General features: G+C 41.7%; 1 protein-coding gene and 1 long non-coding RNA gene across 4 annotated transcripts in view; both read right to left on the bottom strand.

Moving 5' to 3' along the window:
* Positions 1-19,014, bottom strand: part of LOC111263897 (nudC domain-containing protein 2) — a 50,869-nt gene that overhangs the window by 11,128 nt on the left and 20,727 nt on the right. The gene's annotated exons all lie outside the window — the stretch shown is intronic.
* Positions 583-7,371, bottom strand: LOC111263900 (uncharacterized). The gene is made up of 3 exons (XR_002682518.1): positions 5,433-7,371; positions 3,091-3,227; positions 583-2,628 (listed from the first exon to the last, which is right to left on the bottom strand). It is a non-coding gene; the product is annotated as an uncharacterized LOC111263900 (long non-coding RNA).

Here is a 19,014-nt window from a genome sequence, read left to right as displayed (position 1 = left end):
AACGAATTAGTTCAAGGATGAGTTATGTTTGAACGCTGCCGACAGAATAGCACGTCAACGAATCATTAGTACCAGCTTTCATACATTTACTTTGCGACTAGGGCGTGACAAACATTGACTTTCAAGTGACCTAAACCTTAGGGTGAGTTTTCGCTAAATTCATACTAACGCTGTATAGTGAATTTAGGGAAAACGTATGTAAATTTTTGCTCCTCAAGAACGGCGAGGAGCTTATATTATTTCAGTTCTTTACTTTGTTCACGATTCATATGAAAATACTAGTATTTCAATGTGGCCTAGCTACAAGTCGGTAGACACGAAAAGGCGCACTATTAGTCTGAAATGAGTGGTTCCATTGAGACAGTTCTTATTGTAGCGGGTTCCATATTTTTTAACACATTTTATTTCAAACTCTTTTAAAAACTAAATCATTTTACCGGTGGCAAACGGCAAATATTTCAGAGGAATTTTGTAGTACTAGCGGGATATATTATGAATTCTGCAATCTGTCACTACGATTAGCCAGATTTACACAACTTTAAAATATCGCAGACATTGCTTTGAGGCAAATAAACGTACAACTTCCAGATTTTATGTAGATCTGTTTTATATAAGACAATAAGCCTCCGGTATGTAACATCCTAGCTTCACTCAGGTCATCGTAAGTCTACAGCCTGTAAAAGGGCAATTTTCAGCAACCGTATGCGTTTCAGTTACTGGACACCTCATCAGTAAAACACCAAAAATCGACATTCCGGCGCATTAATCCCTGGGCTTTGCGTTTCTTACAATTTCAAATCTTCACTACAAATCCATGAGAATACCTAATTATGACTAGGTAATTAATTTTGTTTGTTGTTGCTTCCTTGTGTACCCTACGAAGGACTGGCCAATGCCACTTCCTGTTAACCACTAGAATAAAGTTATTATAGATCAAAGTAATGAGATAAAAATATGCATAGACCGCCATCGATGATCTGTGAAACAATCGCAATGAGACACAGAAATAGAGCCAATTGGTTTCTCTTTCTTTATTAGGTTATTTTCAAAAATGCAAAGGCTACAGGCTTACAGCCTGGTTTGACATCAGCCTAATTCGTTGGTTGGTAAGACGATATACAGCATCGTTTATAACACACTTATCATGATCTTGTGATGAAATGTTAGACCGACTTAGAGTTCAGTTTCTAAAACAATACGTCACGGTAGTGCTGGACGTAAAATTCAAAATTTTTCTTTTTATCTTAACAAGTTTAAAATTTAAATTAATAGACCTTTTGTATTGTAAACCTTATCATAAAGATGCTAACCAACGAACGGACTACGGCAATGTTCGAAAAGCAATGTATAGCTAACCCACATTTTTTAGAGCGTCCTTCAGATGCTTTGACATTTCGAAAAAAATTGCCGGTTAAATGTCCTCAGGCTTGTGCATTCGTGATTTGCAAGATTTTATCCACCTCTTTGTCGCTAGATTGAACCCTCTTAAAGCATGAACTTCCGGCATAAGGTCCGATGTCTATGGACGCAGTTGAGGCGTTATTGCGTTCGTAGCTATCCTTTAACAACCGGATCAGCAGGGAGTTAGGTCTGATTGTGTTTAGATCATTGTCTAGCTCATTTAAAGTTCTGCTTTAGGTTTCCATGAAAAAAAGGTTCGAAATCGCTCTAATAATTTCATGTGGTCAGCCTTATAATCACGGTCAAGCACTAAAAAGGCCTACATTAGCTTTCCATAAAATTGGTTGTCGCAGTCGTATTCGCCTTTTTATACAGTGACAAATCAACGGCCTTAATTGTACAAGTACATCATTAAGGGATCGTTATCTGTTTTGGAGAATGACGAAGGTGGATAAAATCGTGCGATTAAAATAAAAATGCTGTCTGCCTATTAATGTTTATGTGACACAAACAGCCACGATATTAAGAACACGATTCAAATCGTACTGTAGCCGCAAGTAACTTGCTTCGATAGATTTTTCTCGCCCATAATCATTATGGCCCCGAGCACTTTCCCTCTAACAGGCAGCCAGCATTGTCGTTCAGATGTCATGGCTTTTACATAATGTTTTGAATCGTAATCGCGGAGCGAGCGAACGCGCATGGATGCATGTCTGTATATGAGAAAGAGAGACAGATAAACAAACATTCAAATTGATTGACATCCTTCTCTCACTGCCGTGCAGTTATAGCACACGCTTAGGAGGTGTCATCACATACGTGTACCACATCTTGCGGGCGGGGAGGAGTGTGATTCTATTAAATAAATTTCTATTGTGGATACATTCAAGGAAAAGACACAGCAAACGGCAGGATCGACAGCGCGGGCAAGCCAGCATAGGGCTCGAGTGGCAGGGAAAAACGATAATTGACAGTAGCAGCAGCAGACGTATCCAGCGCGCGGGTTATAAGGCGAGACATTAACGAACACAAATAGTACGAATAACGCAATTGCTTCTTTGCTGCTATCTATCTCACACGGTCCTTCTTTTTTTGGCGACAGTTCCTTCCTCAGCGTGTATACGTATCTTAGCCGCATCTCTCCATTCTCTCATGAAATGAACGGCCATAGATCGACGCGACGAGAGATTACTGGGCGAACGAACGAACAGGACACAGCCGATGCGTCTAAAGTCCCAACTCGAGCAGAAAGGACGAGTATCGAAAAAACGACAATGGAAGAATATGAAAAGAAGGCACAGGAACAAAGCCCGTATGTCAGTCTGTGTCGTCAGGGGTTTGTTACTCTTTTTCCTAGTTTGGCCTACCCGGCTGCTTTGACGGATGCAGCATAAAGCAGAGCTCTGTCACCAGATTGCACAAAGCAGATAGGATCAGCCAATGAGAATGGAGTACTGGTCAGTTTTGGGGAACGACGAAATAATTATAGGAAAGAGTCATGCCATAAGTAGGTACGAGGAAGTTACAGGCGATCACGACTATTATTATTGTCATTAATATGTTATCTAATATGAATGTGATATCACTGCTAAATTTTTTGCTTATCAGTAGCTAACGCAAGAGTATAGCGATACAGTCAGTCTGTGTAGGTCAAATATTGGTGAAGTTAATAAATAATATCATATGCACCATTCTATCCTTTTCATTGCGCTGGTTCTGTCAACGTACACATGACCTTAGGCGCAAGTTCAGAATCACTTCAGCGATCCCCTGTCCAATAAGTAACAGTCGTCGGAGGCCGTTAAACGACCTTTCACTACTGAAAACTTGCAGCCAAGCAAACTACCCATTATTTTTTACTAGGTGTAGAAGTTCTCATATTCCAAAATTATCCAGCTAAGCAAAAAATCGAGCAATAACAAGGGAGCCTTTCGAATCGAGGATTTTTTTCGGAAGTTCAGCAATTACCAAAGTTGACTAAACACCGGATAAGAATAAGATAAACTAAAGACCGGATAAGATTCTTAGTAGAATAATATTATCTAATAATTTTACTATTGTTTCTTGTAGCGTACTTATGAATAACATGATAACTGATATTCGGATATCATGTAAAAGTCATAGGCAAGAAATTCTGCAAGCAGCTTGGAAAAACCCTAACAGGTACTGATAGTTTGGCCACAACAAAACCTGCTCCTTACCTTTTGCTCAGGATTCCGATAGAATTTCTTTGAAATGTTAGTTTGTATATCGTTTAGGATCAGCCGCTGTTATAAACTCAAAAATTTCTTACAACTGGAAAATAAATAACCTCAATGCACGGAAAACTACACGAAGCGAATATGCGTTTCCTAAATTCTGCAAATACTTCGATTGCTAGGGACGTAAACACTTCATGTACGTTTTATTTTCCTGAAAACTAGCTGAGTATTAGTTGTATCGGTTATATCTCTGAAAAAATCATATCGAGAATGTCGCTATAAGGCTTATTGATATCAAGCTGACAGTCTAATTAAAACAACAAACCATTATAAGTAGGATTAAATATATAGACGTTTTCGCCTTCCATCTATAGCGCTAGCCTCAAACCAACTAGAGTTGATTGCAACACGAATATTATATGACATAAGAATATTTTCAGAGCCATAATTTTTCGCCTTTATTGACAACGGGTCTCTGAAACTATATATATAAAAAAAAACCGCGCAGAATGGTGTAGCTTTTGTGTATTCGAAGACCGGTATTAAGCCTGTTACGTCAAGTAACTCTCGTTTTAGGAGGATGATAGTGACGCAAACTTTTGTTTGAACTCGTCAAACTCCAGCTGCGCTGAACAGTCAGCTGTACAGATAGGGCCAATTTGTAATTAATAGTATGTCGATTAAAGATACACGAATAAATTCATAAAGTTCTGTATTGCTTCACTTCATGAAAATTTGAAATAAAAATAAGAAAATGATGCCATCCATATAACCAGAGCTAGCTTAGTACAACAAAAATGTCAAATTCCAATAGTGAAAGAAACTTTATAGCGCAGCCAGCCGTACCTCAATGGATGCTCTGTAGTAGAGAGAATCGACGCTCGGTGCTGGATATAGGCATTTATTATTTCTATATGTGTAAGGCTGCGCGCTCAGCTATACTCGTAACTTTTCGGTCAATGGCCGCGCTGGGCTTCGACGTAGCAAGTGCTGTGTAAGGGGATGCTGGAGGAAAGTAGTAAAGAGTGCATACGTCCTTGTGCGGCCCAGAGGAGCGCTATCGGGCAACGTCTAGAGAGCTCCCATCTACTCGTCGGCTACTGTACGATGCGTATCTACATGTTGTCCTTAATTTAAGGCCAGCTTCTATTCTCGAAGTCAAAAGGCGTACCGAACGCAGGGCACCGTGCAAGAACATAGAGCTCCTTCAATCAATTCACTTTACTTTCCTAGCCTATAGCGCTTTGGTGTTCTGATCGCGGTAAGCGGCACAGCCCATCTAACAACATTAAATCAGCAGAACCACATTGATTCAAGTGTGTAGAAAAAAAGAACGGACGAAAATGGTGGTAAGTTCGATAGGAAAAGCTTCATTGGTCAGACATAGCACATATACATTGTGAAATAGATGCTGACGCAGATAGCTTTTTATTGACAAGGTCGTGGGGGATCCCGATCTGTGATTTAATCAGGATGGGGTCTGTTTTATTTGCATGCATAGCCAGCATAATGCCAATGCATGATTAGACAGAATGCGTTGCCTTTGTTTTGTCTAGGTTCATATATTTGGAATGTAAGTGCGTGTGGGTGCATGCTATATGCATGTAAGCAGTAACTGAGAAAAAATATTTGAATACGAATTAGCTAAACACCACAGAAAAGAAACTGTACTTTTAGTAGAAGCACATTGAATTTGAACATATCGCCTTCTAACCTTGTCTGTAGATTTTTTTAAAAATTTATTTTCAAACACATGCCACGTTTGTTCCTCTATCATTTGTAGCTATAGATCGGCAAAGAATTACTAAAACTTAAATTTCTTTCACTTACGAAAAGTCCTAACTGTCAAGTACAGCACAGCAACACACGGAACTGGAATAACTATAAAATTGGCTCATATTCCTCGGTTTGTACCATATACAAGGGCAAAGAAGCGGTCTAGTTCACTAATGCTTATCACCAGACGGACGATGATGATTCAGCCGCTTATAGATACTATTAACATCCTTTTTTAACCCACAGGACTCAGCACTATTATAAATTAGTCACGCACGCTCTGCTTTTGTGTGCCTATGCTTGTCCAGAAAGTGGAAAACGCCGCCACCGCGACACCGGTTACCCTCTCATTATCTCTTTAGAGCAGAATTACCATGGCAACACGAATGTTACTGCGAAAAAGAAAACAGAAAGGGATCGGGCTAGCAAACACATAGCCCGCAAGAATCTTGGCTATCAAGCATGTCGCACGTTCTTACAGCAGGTCTCCACGATGTGCCGCAGCACCATAATGGCAGCTATTACACGGCCAAATAAAAAGCCAAAACAAAACGAAAACAAAGAAGGTTTAGCACAGGCGCTTGTTTCGATTCGTCCACGTGCGCTGTATGACTTCAGACAAGTCGGAACGGCACCGCGTGTATGTGTGATATCGAAAACCACCTGTGAAAATATGAGTCATACAATCGTCAATGTAGGTTTTCATTTAGAAGGAGCAGTTCTTATTTCGATTGTCACTGCCATATGTTCAGGGGAGTTTGTATCGGGACAGACCACTGACAAGAATGGCTTCCAAGTTTTTGTAGAAGAAACGCTATCGTTCCAAGGCTGTGGCTAAAGCAATACTTGATAGAAATGTAAAACAAGGCGATACAGGAAACAAACAGATATTTGCGATTGCACGTATATAACAGAATACCTAATATGAACACAGCTAAATCAAGGATAAAAAAGATCATACATACATTGAGACGAATACTTTATGGGTTTCCAAGATTCGCTTAGTGGCATGAATAATAGGCATGAAACCCACGGAAGCATCCGTGATGATTATCCGTGAATTAACAAACACGCTTTGCACGTACAAGCATGTGAGCGCATCGGTACTATCGCAATAAGCATTTGCTATACTGGGCCAGCGCAATACAAATATATATTTTGTCGCATATCAATCACTTCGCTGTTTCGTTCTGCAAAAAGTGGAGATTTTTTGGCTGTTATTGACGCAGAAGGCTTTGTCCTACTGTTCGTTTAGGAACTATAATGATGTAACATTTATTATAAAAACACCAAGCGTGAACGAAATGCTAACAATTTTTTAAATAGATTGCCCCTGAATTCAGTTTAGTATGTGGGAATCATATTAACATCGTTTCGCCCTCGGTGAATGTCAGTCTCTCTTCGTCACAAGTCGCAATGCAATACTTCGATGCTATTTTCGGTTCTTAATCAAATCTAGACCACATGCAGCATTTGGCCTACTAAAAGATACAACGAACATTTCAAACAATAATAATAACCATCCACGGCAGCAGTCGTAACGGAGATAGAAACTGATATTGCAACAAAAAATACGATCGAAAGGCAAGGGTAGCTTGAACACAGTGATTTTGACTATGAAAGCCCCTTCGTTCATATAGCCCGTTTTAGTTGCTTTGTGATACCAGTAAAAAAGATGTCACTCGAATGTTCTATTAAAGCCGAACAGAAAAGGAGCAGAGATGAAATCGAGTGTTGCTAGGAAGCAGTGAAGATGACCCCGATTGCCCGAGCGATTCAGATCCCCAGAGCACTGCTCTTGTGTCGAATCGCCCTGGGACAAGATGAACTATTCCTCCTACTAGGATCCTTCTGTTGTTGACGTCGTCTGTGGAAACAGCAGTAAGGCAAGTTGCAGATACCGGAGGCCCCGTTCTCAAACGTAGTTTGCAGTTCTCTTTTCAGTTCATTCGACTCAACAACCGATGCCGTTTCTCCATCCTCCACCCCCGGCGCTCACTGCTCTCCTCAGACAGTAGTTACCCTCTAGTGCATAGCCGTGAAGTGTTCTACTACTACTACTGTCTAGCTATTATTAGCAGTAGTTCATAGCTCACTGCGCATACATTCGCTTCCGGCCCTTCCCCACACGTGGCCCCCCTCTTAGCAGCTTTCTCGCGCAACGCCAGTTACGCATTACAAAGCTTGAGCATCAGTGGACGACAGCACTCATCCCTACTTTATGTTCACTCAGTCTTGAAGCTACCACTTTTCGAAGCAATGTGGGTAGAGGCACTGGCGCGGTGCCTTATACAGTTTTACGTAAACGTATGGATACAGAGGATTGAGCTGTCGCTGAGGAGGGTCATCTCCACCCGGCGGCGAGCTTATCATTGTATCAGTACACAATATGACTAGGAGCTCGGTATTGAATCGCCATGAACTGTGCAGTTCTTGCCTACGTTTCACTGTTGGCTTACTTCTACAGCCTCGGCCACTCAACTTTTACAAGGCAACAGCTATACAACCCATCGCAACCTCACGTAAAGTTCCACATAAAAGTCCATTTGCAAAATAAGGTCGGCTTCCAGTTAAACTACGTCGCCAATCAAAGTTCGTCCCTTTCTGCCTGAAGTACGTATACATTCGTTGTATACAAGCGAGTCGATGCGCACTTGAGGTACGCCGCCTTGCCGGAGCATCTATAGAATATCCCCATTATCTATAGATGATACTACCGGAGCAGATTATAACAGAAACCGTAACAATTATAATAATATTAATAAAGAAGAAATCAGTAATGCTGATAATAGATTACAGAAGTAGATAGTTGCAACAATAAGCATATTCGGCCCATACATACAGTTGGGTATATGTACGAGTTGGAATGCGACAATCCCAACGACAGATCGGTCGGAGCAACGAAAAACTGATTGACCGACACAATCTTGATGATACAGGTCTGTCCTATCGCCATACTATCAATCGTTCACTTGCACAGATTTAACATGTCCGTTTACGTTCTATATATATATATATACATATGCATGCAGAGATGCGTAGCCATTCACAACAGCGAGCACACACGAGACAACGATTTGGACCAAGTAAAAAGAAGAACCAGGATTCAAGACATCCTTTATGATGTCATGACGAACATGTCAGTGTATAGCGGCAAGTGGTCCTCAGCGGTTGGGCTCAACGGGGCGTATAATAGCAGAAACAAGTTCTATCGAACTCGCGAAATGGGGTGGCCCGATCTCCTTGCTGCTTTAGCCGTTCGTTCATCATCGTACACCCGGAGTCACAAGGGTCATCCGGAACAACGGCGAAAACAGCCGCAGCAATAACAAGAACCACTATCTTGGCAGCTGCATCAGCTGTTGTGTACGTGACCGTCATGGCTGTTATTTCATTCCGCGATTTTCCTTAGTTGTAAATCTTGGTTGGCTTTGTGCGACATTTGCAGTAACGAATTGTTCAGTATCACACTGCTATGGTATGAGCACGCCTATATAGGCAAATATGCTATTGTTGCACGGGACCACTGGACATACTTGTATCATTGCTGGTAGAGTGCGCACCTACCTACCGGTAGCTTTAACTCACCCGAAACTTTACATTGTCATTATATCTAGCTGAGAAAGAGAGTGTCAATAACATGTCTCTTACGCTAAGTATATTAGAAAGATGCCGATCACCTTACAACCACAAACAACCGCTCCAATATAACAACTGAATATTTTTACTCATGTTGTACAATTGGCCGGTTTCCAAATTCTCCTGGTAACTAGTGGAACTGATTGCGACCATTCGTTTTCGTTGGCATACCAATTAAAACGTCACAAGAAAGGTATTTAACGGTATCTGCTATTCATTTAATTTCACTTTTACTTGAAAGTCGTACAAGGTCATACAATAATACGGACAATCAATCAGACGGTGATTTTGATTAAGTATTACCCTCTTCGAGGCTACTTGTCTGTGGAATCCTCCGTTTTTTTATCCGAATTTATCTGCTCGGAAGTACCAAATATTGTACACTACATACTAAAACTTGCTGAAATGAAACGGGACATAAAGGAAGATTGTTTGAGAACTCCGAGCTTTGGGTAATGTTTATAAGGTCGCTTGACGAACGCCCTGCCTAACGCACCCTCGAAGGCTTTATCTGCTAGAAAGCAATCGCTTTCAATGTGCCAGAAAGTTTAATTCATTGGGAACTTAAGATTGAATAGAAAAAAAGAATATAGGTAAATTCAAACGCTAAATTTTCGACCCACAGTTAATAAGAGAAGTCCAAAACTCACTGCAGATCATACTTTTTGTGGACTCTATGCCTCTTCGTGTTAATGTAGAAAGCTTTGTAGAAGACAATAGATCACTCGCTGGTTGCACGCTGCTGTTCTGCTATCGTCTGCTACTCGACCTCGATAGAATGATTTTAGCCGAGAGTGGAGAAGGCGACGCAAAAAAGCTTGCATCCTTTATACTTTAGACCGACTACCGTTTAGAAGGAACGCCATAGAGGCAGCACTACCGTAGCAGCTAAAAACAACAGCGGCCAAAATTGCAATTTCCGCTCTTAGTCTGATTCGTGTCATCGTGAGATCTCTGTAAACAGTGAGCCAGATGCATCTGTCATTTCTATTTCCATACACATGCATACATGTCTGCTGCACGAGAGACGCTTTCAGCATAGTAGACCTCACCAGCGTGGCCTGTTAGGCTCAAAATATACGAACAGACTCCTTTTCATCAGCAGAGGGAGCGATACAAGGACAGTTTGACTGGAGGTTTCCTGCTGCTTGCGTGAAAACTCTACTGCTACGGTAGCAGTTATTGCTGTTGCCGTTGCTATAGTCACTTGTCACCCGTTGTCGCAGTAGTCTACGCCTATTCAAATTAGGACATATTTTTCCGCTCTCTCCGCGTGCCTGACCACATTCCGACAACGAAGAAAACGACGCGCCGCCAACTCTGCAGAGATTCCGTCAACTTGTGCTCTTTTCATTGTAGATAAATATAGCATAACGAAATATAGTCCCAAACAAACCCAGGTAGAAGGGTTTGAATTACGTTTGCTAAATTAAGATTGTGCAAGGCCAATATACTAATGAAAGATGTCTGTGGTACTATGGAAAAAAAGCTTTTTTTAATATGATTATATTCATTTTGATTAATTCAGAATAGTCTTAATCTAGTTGTTAATAAGGAAGATGGTTAGAGAGTACGACACAAACACATTATAAAACAAAAGATCGCTCGACACACAAATGACCCACTTCCGCGAATACCTGAAGTATAACCTGAATTCTAGATTCTTCATTTCAGATTCTAAACGCCAATACATTCTGCAATAAACTTCCACCGCGCTCAGTTCATATGTCAGTCTGAACATCGGATTCATCTGACAAGTGAGGAGGGTTTTTTTCCTTACGTGAGTCTTTTACAAGCATATCACTAAGAGGTAGTTCGATTGCGGAAACCATCCACTAGCGCACAGACAAGAGAAGCAGAAAGCGGACACAAAAACGCATGGAAAACATCTCGTCGCAAACCCTGCCATTTTCGGAATTCTCATAAAACTTTTTTTAATTATTTTTATCGTGACTAGCAATGCCTCCACTGCGACCAAAATGCCTTCTGTGTATGTGTTTTTTTCCTTTCGCTCTCGTTACGTCTTTTGCCTTTTCGCTCATTCTCTTAGTTCTGCTTGTCATAATGCTACTCCATTGTTGTCCTTACCGTTTTGCAGGAAGGCGGCAGCAGAAAGCGTCCACGAATAAATGGAAGGCACTTCCGTCTGCCGATTATATATATTTATATACCGGCGCAATTGCAATCCGGCGGCTACCGGTGGCCGCCGGTTGTGATCGACAACGCCTTAGGTCATTATTCAATTTGTTATGCAATGTTCCTTCGTTTAGAGGCTGATGGAATGAAGAATTTGATTTTTGAAAAATACATTTTGTAAATCGGACCAAAGTGAGTTACCGTAATCAAGCGAGGCATCGTAGGTCCTGCGTCGATAGATTACGATAACTTTTTTCATAGCAGACACTTAATACAACTTAAAGTAAGACGCTCATAACGGTGACCAATTACAATAAATAATGTATTCAATAATAAACTGCACCTTTTTAAAAAAAAGTACTTGTGAATATCAAATGATCATTTCCAGGGAAAGGTCTTTTTTGAGAAATTATTTCAGCACTAGCTAAGTGAATGGCTGACTACTATTACCGTGATGGTACTGTGTTAGTTTGTCTGTTGCACGTAGGAATACGTAAAGTGGTCAAAGATGTAAACGGGCTAAAAGCACAATTAGTTTCAGGCTAGGAGTCAACCATCTGAAACAATGTTTCCTAATATAAGCAAATATAAAATTCGAAACATTTATTTACACAGACAAACGGCTTTTCGAAGCAGTACGCACTATAATTTATAACTGAAGGATTTACGATAATAAAAAACAGTGTTCACGGGAACGTACTTCGAGATCTGCAAATATCAGAATATTGGCAACGACCACGTATCTTATCACACGATGCTATGGTCAGAGACTATCCCATTGTTTCAGATAAAACAAGCTTGCCCAAAACTATCAGTTTTAGGCAAGCTGGTTCTGCAAGTGCTGATGACAAAAGTTGTTTTACTAGTGTTATATAAGCGATAACGTTGCAAAGACTAACTTACGTCTGTCGCAACAGTACTTCCGTACAGATTGTCTCTAGAATGCACAGCTACGATACACAAATATAATCCCATCGGTCTTGGACTCGATTCATGAAGATTCCCTTTTTGCATTCCTTCCGCCATTAATAAATAACATCTTATTTACTTGCCGTTGGTATCCAGTACTACCCGATATCTTTGGCTCTCAACTTGTTATTGTGCTATGGCGCTCAATCGACTTGTAATCGTATATTGCCAGAAAAAACTTGTCTAAATATATTTTCAAAAGATTTGACCCGCCAAAGAGTTCCGAGCAAGCTAATAGTTCGCACTATTGATAAGAATTATTAACTTGACTGGAAGCTTTCTCATTGCCTGTGGCAACGGTATCGGACATTCGAATGTGCCTCCTTGAGGTAAACAGAGCTTGATATTGCACCTCGATTTATAATTATAAGCGGTTAAAGTAGTACATTACAAGCGCGCTTTTGGCAATCGTAGGAGTTCGACGATGCTTGTTACGGGATGAACCCCTCAAAAGATTGAAACCTGTCTTCTCCGTCCTCACTTCTGTGCTATGCCATCCACAAATAGAACTCCTAATGAAGACCAAAGTATTATCACGTTTTAGACACTTGCTCACTCATCTCTCTACGTGCTATCTAAGCGAAGCTTGCGGTGGCATGAATTCTGATCTGGCCACCCCTTTTTGGCCCCTCATCTTTTTTGCGGCTGACTACAGTTGTCACTAGGAGTAAAATATGTAATTGTGTTGCAGCCGTCGTTATTATCTGGTGAACTTCACAGTCACGAGTGATAAATGTGCAGAAGAAGTAAGGGCTAAATACCCGGAAGCTGGCAAGACCTATTTGTAAGTCGATGAGCCGATGAGTCGAACGAATTGACTCAGGTCACGACTGTTTTGAGGCATCTTTTCAAGGCTTCGTCCTTCCATGATGCATTGTTCAAGCGATGTCTTTCTTCTTTAATTGAGAGTGTATTTCGAAGCTCATAGCTTCGTTGTTGTCATCATCATTCTCGTCTTCGCCGCTAGAAATAGAGGTACCTGCTAGTCGTTAAGTCCTAGTCCCAAAGAATCGCAGTTTCCACCTATTTACTACCTCTGCATAACCTATATCTGATAAACTTGCAACCTTTTTGTGTCTCCGCGATCCTCTGTGTTGTTGCTGTTCGTCTATCGGATGTCTGATTGTTCCCTCACTGGTGTCGTTTCGACTGGCACCATCCCATCGCCCTGCGCGCTACCATATATCGCGTACTACATTAATCACACTGCAAAAAACAGATTTAAAATATTGTTGTCTCTAGCGCCACTAACGCGGATGTTGCCGTTCGTAGAATATGTATGTGTATATGCAGAATATTGCATCTAACTATGCGTAGAGGGCTGGCGTGCCCAGTCCCGTCCGCCAGCCCGCCCTCATCTCTGGACCATTTGTGCCGGTCGACGTAAGAGCGTGAACTTGTATCATGATGCATCCCCACCACTAGTATTACTATGTTGCCAGCAAGCTCCAAGCCGACTGCGCTTGCCATCCTATCAGCTGCTCCGTTTGTCACACCTCACATTTCTCACACAAAGTGCTTCTTCCTGAGCAAGCAAATGCCCTCACAAATAAGCATTCACAATCAACTATCCAAACAAGTACTCGCCCACCCACAAAATTGATTATCACTAGAGCCACATCACCCCCTTCCCTCCTCCGCTGGCCAACAGTAGCGTTCTAGTCGGCTGTGGCCTTACATCTCTTTTCTGAGTAGGCAGCTCGTCACATGCTCACCCCCCGTTGGCAACGTGGAAACGGCAGCCGCAGCACAGGCCAATAGCAACTAAGGTGGTACTGCTGCTGCTGCGAATGTCACTTCCGCAGCATGTTCCAAATAGGCTAGTGGTAAGCAGTTGCTGGAGAAGATTCATGCTACCTTTCTTGTTTTCTTTTGTCTTTGGCGTCCTTTTGGCTTATCGCGTTCGCTACGTACTTTGGCATCTTCGACGAAGATCTTCTTTCTGTCGAACGTGCAAACCTTCGAATTGCATTGAGCAGACGCAGCCGCTGGCGGTCTCCAAGCTTTCGGCGAATAGTAGCCGACTGTGCTCGACTACCATGGTAATGATACAGGAAGAAGATGCTAAATGAAGAGAAGAATATATCATGTCTCGATTCAGTGCGCTTGCCATTTACAGAAATCGGATAGGAACTTACGGTTCGCAAAATCTTTGCGGTCCGAAGGATCGTACGATTTTGTAACGCCGTCCTACAAAGAAGACCGCAACGATTTCTGCCGATACCATTATCCAACTTGATGCTTTGTGTCCTCAATCACATTAATAGAAAACGGCCACCAGCTGCTATACGAGCTGCTGCTCCACATTTTCGCGTAGTATCCAGATCTTTGCATCGCGGTTTTGCCACACCATCACAATTGGCATTGCCACTGCTGTCATCGTCATCATCGTGGTTGTCACCGAAGCCACAAAACAGGCCTAGCAGTTTCGCAGATGATTGCGTAGGAAGAGAAGTTACCGCAGCAACGCCGCTGCCAATGTTATATGAGAATATATATATAATGAGAAACTGATGACAAGCAGCTGTAGCGTACGAGATACGAGGAGTAACAGTGTTAGGCAGTACTGAATAACGACGAGGGTAGAATACTCAAGCCGAAAGTTCTGCGAGAATAAAAGAACGGAATAAGATAAACCGGCTGTGATGGTTGCTGTGGTAAGATCAGCGGTTGCCTATCGTACCTTGCTGTCGCTTCCGCTGAATGTTCGATTAGCTGAACTCAATTGGTAAAGTGGTAGCTCCTGTTATCACGGTCATTGCAACAGCATCTGATATGTAGTACATCCTTATCACCAGCTGCACTTCCGACGGATGAGCAGGCAGAATCGTAGGGGTAAAAAGGTGTGCGTTGTTGTTGTTATTGCTATCGGTATCGATAATTGAGTGCTTGACCTTGTTGTTATAGTCGAACCTTCCGCTAGCAGTGGTAACTCGTCAGCTTGCCCACCGCCATTTCCTCCTCGCGCTACTCGCGTATTGTCGTTGTTGCTCGCTACCGCTGGATGAGAACGACGAGAACGAAACCAGATGGGGCACACTACATGGAACGATGGCAATACCCATTCAGTGGGGCTGTTTGATGTTGTGGGCTCCACCGAACGGGCTGATGTTCCAGCCTTACATTGACTGAAAAACACCACATGTATCATTATCTATAGACTTTTCACTGCCTTTTACCCATGTCAGTCATTCGCTTGATATCTTTCGTATGATTCAGAAAGAAAATCTCCTTCTTTTCTCGTTTTTCCTTTTTAGCGTGAACGACATCGTCCGTGTTGCTTCTTGTGCCCCCGTCACTGCTGGCCGGCTCAAAAAAAACAAGACGCCAAGATCAAAAACAAGCCATCCCGTTGCCTTCTGTCATCAACGATGTTCTCCTTCTTGGGTCTCTTTTTTTAGTCACCCCCTCACCCGTGCACGCCGTCGGTCGTACAACGTGCACCTATCTAATACTAAATAAACCTTGGAGTTGTACTTACGAAACCACCGTTGGGTATTGTATCTGACGACTGGCCTTCAACCCGTGTTTTGTATCTACTTACGTTAGTTATCCAACTGCCCTTCACATATAAATTCATAGGATTCATAGGCACGCATGTTACAATCTGAACGGTTACGAGGACTTTCTATGTTAGTAACAACGTCGGCCTAAGTTAACCTCTACCTGTGTCTGGTGCGTCGTAACACGTGGGTAAAATTACCTGTCGAATTCCGACACAACTGTGCTAACATCTTCGTCGCCATAAATGTTTCAATTTTTACGTCCTGCACTGCCGTCAAAACCTATTACCAACTCTATTACTATTAGCACTGCCAGTGCGTGGCAAAATCGTCAACAGTCTCGCCAGCCTTTGCGCTTGATAGTTTTTCGACCCGTCGTTAACCGTTGCCCTTTACTTCTCGGCTGTTATACTTCATATTGATGATGGCTGGTGAACTTACACAGCAACGATAACCAAACTTTGTTTCGAGCACTCCTCGTGTGAGGAGCATACCTCGGCCCAGCATTACTCGATCTCGCATGAAAAAGATTTAACCCTGAGCTCCCACGCTCGCCATCATCGGCGCCGCAGAAGGCACGTACACGAAAATACGTATCGTACGTGGGTAGTTAGAGCACTGCTTTGGTTCGTCAGTGTCGTATCAGAGAGCCACTAACCGTAAGTAGTAAAAGTAAGAACGAGGTACGTATTTACGACAACAATAAAAAAAACATGGAACGAACCAAGAAGAAATCAAAACAAAATGACCTAAAAACAAAAAAAAAAAACAGCAGAAACCTATTAGACAGGAAAAACGTTCATGTTTTCATAAAATTTTCGGGAGCAATTAATTTCGCTGGCAAAGGTTTTTTTTTATCTACACAGTGAGCGACTACTTTGAAAGCATTCGTTGTAAGGATATTTGTTTTGAAAATTAAAATCAAGTTATACATAGTAACCAGCTTTAGTATCCAACAGAAAACAAATAGTGAGAGAATCAGACAAGCAAAGTCGGTCGGCAATATTATCTGCGCTTGCCGGTGTCCTAGGCAGTGGAATTGTCAGCTGGCCAATGGACATGAAATCTGTGACCTTAGGCAACCAGCATGTCCGACTATGCAATCCAATAAGGACTGATAAGATGTAAAGTGACGTTGTTGTAGTCACTTTAAGTCATGCGGTTGATTTTCAAGAAAAAAAAAACATCTGTCCCTGTAAGAAATACGGGATAGGTAAATCATCGACGGAGACCTAGCACTGTCTCTCTAACGTTGGTCTCCTGGTATAAACGACCGGTTATCGCCTTTTAAATAAACTACTCTGAACAGAGATCCAAAGATACTTCTCCAGCGATCGATTAGGAACTTTTTGGCTTTTCAAGCTATAGGCGATATAATAAACATACAAATGCAATTCTCAGCAATGAAAGAAAAACACAACATATTGCACTACATATTCGCAGGTTGTAAAATAGTTTGACTCATTCTTACAGACGTCGGAACAGGAAACACCCATAATAAGCCGTAACACATACGAATGCGGCCACGTAGAAGCCCGCTGCAAATAATCATATTTTAACAACTCCTGGATGCCTATCCATTTTATTATCATATATTTTTATTTTGTAGAAATAATGAAACTTGGCACAGTTTCGCTGAAATCTGTTAAACAATCCAAACCGCTATTGTCGGGCTGTCTGCTAGCACACAACAACATTTTGCCGATGCGACACTGCAAATTATAACCCATTGTCTGACAAGACTGAGAACGAACTTTTCTATAGCGAAAAGAACTTTTCAAACGGACTGCACGAAGGCAGCTTTAGGATAATATGAAATTTGGTACGGAAAAAGCTTACCTTTTGCTGAGAACCTCGGTACAATGTTAAGAAATTTTCACCAATAAATTTCGGATCGAGATCAATGCTACTAGTGTTATTTTACTTTTCGTATTGCTCTAGCGTTAACGGCTGCTTCAACAGAAAGGATTCTACCGCATCATCATGGCAGCAGAAAATCGTACCGTAAAATACACCGCAGACAATTTATTCCCTAAGCAAACGAACTAACTTTTTTAGCAATGCGAATTTTTCTTACGCTACTGATTAACGTTTCGTTTAGGAGCTTCAATAAGCTGTAAAAATATTCTGTAGTGGCATCACTCTCGATCGACAATTGACTTTATCGTAATAGAGAACAAATCGACTAACTGTATAATTTTTTGTGAGAAGCTAAAAGGGAACAATAATCGTATTACCACGGTTTTGCATAGCTTCTACCTGGTGATCCGATTTGAACCTATTCGCCGAGGCGTACATAATTGAGGCCTTAACTATCACATTCGGACAGCGAGCGTTTTTGCATCGTTGTCCATGAAACTATTAGGTTAAACAGTTTGCTACGCCTTTTTTACGGCTTAATTCATTACCACAGTTATGCCGGGTGGATATTATGTATATTGCCTAAATTCTGCACAAAAGAACAAAAGACTTGAAATCACTTAAAGATCTCTAACGAACTTTTTGTCTTTCGACAAACCCCTTCATGTATTCGTACACACGTACATGTCGTTTTTTTTTGGCAAATAATCCGTTGCGGTTTCGTCCCAGAACTACGTGGCAGAACGTGTTCACAAACACAGACCTAGGACAGAATCGCTAATAATAAGCAATGTATGTGTCAAGTCAATCGCAACGTTAGATAGCCGCAGGTTGTAACATAACGGGATGACATAGCTGAAACCTAGGCTCTACTAGACAGGTTAGACCTGGTCTTGCTAAGATCCAGACATTGCTGTAGACCATTGAGATATCAATTGAGATTGCATATTTGGCGGCGGGTGGGTAGGCGGAACGAAGGGAAACATGACAAAAAAATAGCTGTGCTGGATATATCAAAACAGACAGTCTTATCCAATAGAACAGAATAGACGGATAATCAACGCGGTAAGGCTTGCTGGAACTGTTCTTCCTGTTCCGAACTCCCCACGTCACAGTCGCTGTTCGTGATGGCTAACCCTCCAATTTTATCTTAGAAGCACGTCGCAGAAATAAAAAAACCAACAGTTCGTTAGCTAGAAGAAGCCCTCCATTCAGAAACGTTCGGTTCAGCGTGATGAGCGTCCCATACTATGGCGCGCTTTTCAAAGAACGAAATGCTTGTTTCCAATTTTCTTCGGTCGGCTGCCGTCTCCTTCATTGAAAACGGCACCCTCAACAAAAGTATTTGGCATTCTTAAAATGTCGCAATAAGATCAAGCTAATATGGTTTCGCGTATCTATTTCTTTGCTTAGAGATAGTGATGTTCAAGAGCTAAACGTATGCGGTTATTTCGTATGGTAAGCTCTCAGTCACTGTAAATAACCTACGATGCAGAGCACCTTGAACAAGCTACTTCCGACATGGAATT

Source organism: Varroa jacobsoni, unplaced genomic scaffold, assembly GCF_002532875.2.
Source record: "Varroa jacobsoni isolate VJ856 unplaced genomic scaffold, vjacob_1.0 scaffold_797, whole genome shotgun sequence".
In the NCBI taxonomy this organism is placed as follows: domain Eukaryota; kingdom Metazoa; phylum Arthropoda; class Arachnida; order Mesostigmata; family Varroidae; genus Varroa; species Varroa jacobsoni.
The sequence above is the reverse complement of the archived record's forward strand: the minus strand, read 5'-3'. Positions and strand labels throughout refer to the sequence as shown.